The sequence below is a fragment of the Lipotes vexillifer genome, unplaced genomic scaffold (genome assembly GCF_000442215.2).
Source record: "Lipotes vexillifer unplaced genomic scaffold, Lipotes_vexillifer_v1.1 scaffold1195, whole genome shotgun sequence".
NCBI lineage: Eukaryota > Metazoa > Chordata > Mammalia > Artiodactyla > Lipotidae > Lipotes > Lipotes vexillifer.
The window spans coordinates 491056-498168 of record NW_006774543.1 but is presented as its reverse complement, the minus strand read 5'-3'; positions in this window follow the sequence as shown (position 1 = coordinate 498168).

Sequence of the window (7113 nt, the reverse complement as noted above, 5' to 3'; positions counted from 1 at the left end):
GTGGAGAAAAGGGAACTCTCTTACACTGTTGGTGGGAATGTAAATTGATACAACCACTATGGAGACTGTATGGAGGTTCCTTAAAAAACTAAAAACAGAACTACCATGTGACCCAGGAATCCCACTACTGGGCATATACCCAGAGAAAACCATAATTCAAAAAGATACATGCACCCCAATGTTCATCGCAGCACTATTTACAATAGCCAGGACATGGAAACAACCTAAATGTCCATCAACAGAGGAATGGATAAAGAAGATGTGGTACATATATAAAATGGAATATTACTCAGCCATAAAAAAAGAAAAAAAATGTCATTTGCAGAGACATGGATGGACCTAGAGACTGTCATACAGAGTGAAGTAAGTCAGAAAGAGAAAAACAAATATTGTATATTAATGCATATATGTGGAATCTAGAAAAATTGTATAAATGATCTTATTTGCAAAGTGGAAATACAGACACAGAAGTAGAGAACAAATGTACAGATACCAAGGGGGAGGGAGAGTGGGATGAACTGGGAGATTGGGATTGACATATATACACTACTATGTATAAAATAGATAACTAATGAGAACCTACTATATAGCACTAGGAAATTTACTCAGTACTGTGTAATGACCTACATGGGAAGGAAATCCAAAAAAGAGGGGATATATGTGTATGTGTGGCTGATTCAATTTGCTGTACAGCAGAAACTGACACAGCACTGTAAAGCAACTATACTCCAATAAAAAAAAAAAGAAAACAAAATTGTAAGGTTATGGTATGGGCTTATGAGTGTGTGTGTGTGTGTGTGTGTATTCAGTACAAAGTTTACTTAAATTTTTCATTAAATCACCAGCCTGTAATATTTAATGGGATGTTTAGTTCCAAGATTTCATGTATATGTGTAGTTTGGAAGTAAGGCAACTTCAATTTCTTAAAAAGACAGAGTGCTATTTAAAGTGAAATAAAATCACCTAAACAGATGTCATTTTTATTTCCTAGGGGTGTGTGTGTGTGTGTGTGTGTGTGTGTGTGTGTGTGTGTGTTTGCAACACATTATCAAGGGGGTCTTTTCAATACAGTATTTAAGAAATATTTTCCCGCTGATGCTTATTTTTCATTTTCTTTCAAAGACAAATGCTTCAAAATGTTTTTTCATTTCTTAAAAAGTAACCTCACTTCCACAAGAATAATAAAATAGACAGCAAACCAGGGTACCCTACAGTGAAATACCATGGCAACAGATACTTTGGCTGAATCTTTTTGACTATGGGCAAATCTGTCCAAGTCTGTCAAATTCAATATCTTCAAATTGCCATCAGCAATATTAATGTTACAAGAGGAATAATACTGCATCTTGGCCATATATTTAGTTAAGATATGTACCTAGCTATGGTGAATCAAAAATAAATCACCTGATCAAGGATCATATGCATAGAGAACTAAACATTAAATATAAACCATTTTATAATTTCGCTAAATTACTGTATGATAAAAAATATATATGGATTAAGGGAATCAACATAGAAATTTCTATGCATATATGTATTTACAGGGTTCTGACAGAACAAAGATTACAGAATTGAATTTTGAGCAGTAACTGATTCTATATAGTAATATATATGCATGTATAAAACATAAATCATAATATATCTACCCGTATAACATGTGTTTATGTGGATTATGTTTAATTCAAATATTCATCTTCTTAAATGCAATATGCTCAGATGTATGTTCTTGTTGGTCTGCATCACTTATGCCTCCTACTCAAGGAGGAATTACAGAACAATGGAACTCTGAAGACTGTATGAGTGTGGTGGAGAGAAATTAGAAGGGCAGGAGGAGGGACTGGGGAAAGGAAAGGAAGGCAGTTATACAGTAAGAGGAGGAGGAGAGGATGTGGAAGAAGGGGCTGTTGAGGAAGAACGGGGCGGGGGCAGACAGGAGAAGCAATGTATTCAGAGCCTCCACTGCAAGTGGGTTAGGTCATGTGACTAAACTGTGGCCGATGCAGTATTCAAGGAAAAGCTCTCTGACACTTTGGTAGTTTCCTTTAAATGAAGTTTCAGGCTCTTCTCCCCTTTTCCTGAATCCTGGGGCGACTCTGTGAACGGGAGCCACATGCAGCAGAGAAGTAGGACAGAAGGATTCAAGGAACATAGTACTACATAACTATCATACAACCCCATTACCTACCCTTAGATTTTTTATGTAAGAAATAAATGTCTACCCTGTTATGCTATAATTTTTAGTTCTACCTTCCTTCAGCCAAACTTATCCTATTAAATCTGAGCCTCATTTCACCTCCCATGGATCAGACATGGAGCTGGAAACTCAGGATACAAAGTACATGAAATGGCCTATTGTACTCAAGAAACTAATAATCTGGAATATGAGAAATATTAAAATTTTAAACATTAAAATTAGTGCAGTAAATAGTTATAAGTGTAGCAATATTACCTATCATGTGTAGTACTACAAAACAAGGTCTGGGAGATGACCCTTGAGCTGATATGTCTCAAATGGTTATTCCAAGGTGGACAGGTGATCATTCCAGATAAACATGTTAGAAAGCATAAACTTACTACCAATTACTTCTCAATAAACTGAAAAAATATTGAACGTATGATTCCTTTAAATGTTAGCAATACTTATACCAGAATCATGGAACTTAAACATAAGCGAAACTTAAGGCCAGAGATAGGCTTTATTGTTAAGTGAAGGCCAAATATGGAGACACTTCTAGGAATGACTATTGAATTTGAACTTTGTCCCCTATGCAGTAGTAGAATATTTGAAGAGTTTTAAGTATTGGGGATGAATTTATCACACACTTGTTTTGAAAGATCCTTTGGGAAGATGAACTGAAATAATGAGACAGGAGATAGGAAACCTGATTAGTTCTGACCTAAGACAGAGCAAGTAGAGAAGGTTAAATTGATATTAAAGATGATAGTTGTAGAATTAAACAGTGCTCTTTCCTTTGTCACCTGTGTTAACATATGCTTATTGAAGCTTCTTATTATAATCAGAGGATGGCTTGTCTCTGTTTGACGTTCCGATCTCTTTAAAATATATGAGCTATAGTTCTGGACTAAATGCCATCCTCCCTGATATTTCCAGAACCAATTACTGAATTTCATCTCAAAGGCTGCAACCACCATCTATATACGGCAGTATGAGAAGGCTTTGTGCACATAATATCTATAATATAAATATTAATATAAATTATTTAATGTATATATATATTTAGTATTGGAGGAAAACCAATAATGAAAACATACTGTATCAGGACAGAAATAACTTCATTTGCTAAGCCAGATAATTGAAAGTGCATATGTTATAAATGTATAATAACTCGGCATACTTGGCTAGGTTCAAACAAAACAAGAAAGAGGATGCTAGCAAATTCCCGAAAGATTTTATACTCTTCTATTCACTGCTCACCTCTCTCCCAAAGTTAAACACTATCCTGATTTTGAAGAGATAAATTTTTCTTTCTAGTTTGAATATGTTATGTATAGTTACATATAATCATATAGAACACAATCCTTTGTGTTTGCTGCCTTTGCTCAATATTTTATTTGTGAGATTGATTAATGCTGTTCTGTATACATGTAAAATATTCATTCTTATTTCTGTATTTTATTCTATTGAGTGAACATTTATTTATCCAGCCTACTGTGGATACATATTTTAAACTATAATGAATAGTTCTATAACAAACATTTTAATACATATCTTCTGAGGCACGTGTGGCAACATTTCTCTGGGATATACCCAGGAGTGTGTCACAGGTATGCATATATTCAGCTTTAATAAATACTGCTGAAAGGTTTTATCAGTTGTACAAATATTTCTATAGACTTTTTCACCTGCAGCCTCTGACATTTGTATTTTCTTATCAAACTTGGCATTGTCTATTTCATTTTAGCCATTCTGTGGGTATGTTCAAGTGTGGCATGGTGCCTTTGATTTGCAGTTCTTCAATGATTAATGATGAGTTATGTTCATTTTTCTTATTAACTTGAAGGAGATATTTATATATTTTAATGAAGAGTTAGTTCTTTATAAGAGGTTTGTATTGTGAATATGACCTTTCACTGTATGGGTGGCTCTTTAACTTTCAAAACAGTGTCTTTTGAAGAACAGAAGGTTGCAAGGATAATATAGTTCATTTTATCAATTTATTTTTCTTCTTGGTCCACACTTGTATATGCGATTGAAGAAACATTGACCTACCTGAAGTTCAGAAAGATAATCTCCTATATTTTCTTCTAAAAGTGTTAATTTTTTTTTACATTTTACATTTCCATCTATAATTTCTCTGGAATTAATTTTCATGTAAGATGTAAGCAAGATACACTGCATTGTCACTGTTATTATAAAATATGAGGTTGTGTATGTTTGGGTCTGTTTCTGGATTCTCTATGGCATTTTATAGTTAATTTTGTCTGTACTATCCTAATTATAGCTATCCTGATTATAGCTTTATAAAACATGTTGATATCTTGAAGTGTAAGTTGTCCAGTTCTACTTTTATTCTTCGTGGTTGCTTTGATTATTCATGATTTTATATTTCCATATAAATTTTGATTTACCTGGTAAATTTCCACACACACACACACACATTCACACAGTGGTAGGATTTTGTTTGGATTGTGTTGAATATATACATTTATTTGAGGAGAAATTACACCTCTGCGTTACTGTGTCTTGCAGTCAGTGAACATGGCATATTCATCAACTTTTGTTCATTAGAATCCCTCATTAATGTCTATATAATTTTCAGAGCAGTCTTCTTTGTATGACTTTTGCCATATCAGTTCCTCGGAATGTAATGCATTCTGTTGCTATTATAAGTGAATTTTTATGCTAAAATTTATTTTCTATTTCTTTTTGGTTCTTGATTTTTCTCCTAGAATATACAAGTAAAATTAATTTATGTATATTGATCTTGTATCCTCCAATTTTTTTCCTAAATTAACTAACTACTTCAATGTTTTTCACATATTTTAAATATTCTACAAATATCATTTGTAAATGGTGCAAGTTTTATTTCTTCCTTCCTAATCTTCATGTTTTTTTTTTTTTTTGGTCTTATTACACTATTTTTAACCTCCAGTATAAAAAAAATAGAAGTGGAGATAGTGAATATCCCAATTCTGATATCAACATTGGGTGGTGGAGAGGGGACTGAATATTTGACAATTAACAATGATATAAGTTTTTGTAGATATTCTTTACAAGATCTAGAATTATTCCATTTGGTTTTAGTGTCTTAAATTTTTTTTCTCAGTAACAGTTATGGTTTTTTCCAAATATTACAGCAGTCTTTATTTTGATAATATGGTGAATTACGGTGAATGGTTTTCAATCCATGTTAAACTAAACTAGCATTCCTAAAATATACTCCGCTTTGATCATGGTGTATTATCCTTTCTATACATCACTAAATTCTTTTTTAAAATTAATATTTATTTACTTTTGGCTGCATTGGGTCTTCTTTACTGTGTGCAGGCTTTCTCTAGTTGCGGAGAGTGGGGGCTACTCTGTGTTGCGGTGCGCAGGCTTCTCTTGTTGCGGGGGCTCTAGGCGCTTCGGCTTCAGAAGTTGCAGCATGTGGGCTCAGTAGTTGTGGCCTGTGGACTCTAGAGAGCACACTCAGTAGTTGTGGTGCGGGCTTAGTTGCTCTGCAGCACGTGGGATCTTCCCAGACCAGGGATCAAACCCATGTCCCCTGCATTGGCAGGTGGATTCTTAACCACTGCACCACCAAGGAAGTCCCTCACTACATTCCATTTGCTAAAAAAGGTTATGACTTTGGATCTTTCTTTATAAGAAGAATTGACTTAAAATTGTTTTTCTCTTGCAATATCATTTTAGATTTATGCATCAATATTGTAATTGCTGATAAAATGAATTGAGAAGCTTACTACTCAATTTCTAAAAAATATATAAAATGTAATTTCTTCATTTAATATTTATAAAAATTCTTCTGTGATACCATCTATACTTGAGGATTTCTTCATGTCAGGATTTTTTTTACTAGTAGTATAAATTAGTACTATATAAAGGACTATTAAGTTTTTCTATTTTATCTTGTGCAATTTATATATTTCATCATTTTTCATTTTAAAGAAGTTGTCAAATTTAGCAGGAATAATATCCGTTTAGATTTTCTCCTTTTTTTCCAGATATTGGTCTTTTAGTCTTGTGTCCTATCTCTCCTTCTCTCTGACTCCATTTCTCTCCCTATGTCTCTATCTCTTGGTCACTCTTGCTAAAATTTAACAACTAAACTAATGTTTTCCAAGAACCAGTTTTTGGCTTTGTCGAGTATCTTTATTATATGTATGTTTTCTATTACTCTCTTTTTAACATATACTTTTATTTCTGAAAAAACAGTAGAAAAAGAAAGTAAAAACTTTCTTGGACCTTAAATTGTTCCTCTTTTTTAGCTTTTAAGGTGGAAGTATAAACAATTAATTTTCAACTTTTACTATTTTTAATGTGTACATTTAAGCTAAAATTTTTCTTTAAATACTGTTGTAGTTGCATTTCACAGTCCCTGATAGGTCATATTGTTATTGATAATCACTTAAAAATTTATGAATTTCCATTGTGAGATACTGTCAGACTCATGAGATACTTTAAGTGTGTCATGGAAATATTCCAAATGGTTGCATATTTTTGTCTTCTTTCAGAATTAGAACGAAAATATAATTCACAGTTATCAGATAACATGAACTATATTGATTTTAACCTTTTGCTATTTTGCAAATATATTTTATGTACCAGGATATAGTCTATTTTGATATCCTATATGCATTTTATAGTTAATGGATGCAGTGTTCTATATGTGCCACCACCAGATCAAACTCATTCTTAATTTTTCTTGTTCAGTTCTCATATTTCCCTAATGATTTTTAGACTTTACTTTTTACTTTTGAGCAGACTTAGGTTCACAATAAAATTGATGGGAAGGTACAGAGATTTCTTATATACCCACTGCCTGCTGCACATGCATAGCCTCCCCCACCATCAACATCCCCCACCAAAGTTGTACATCTTTTACAACTGATGAACTTGCATTAATACATCATAATCACTCGGTCTCCATA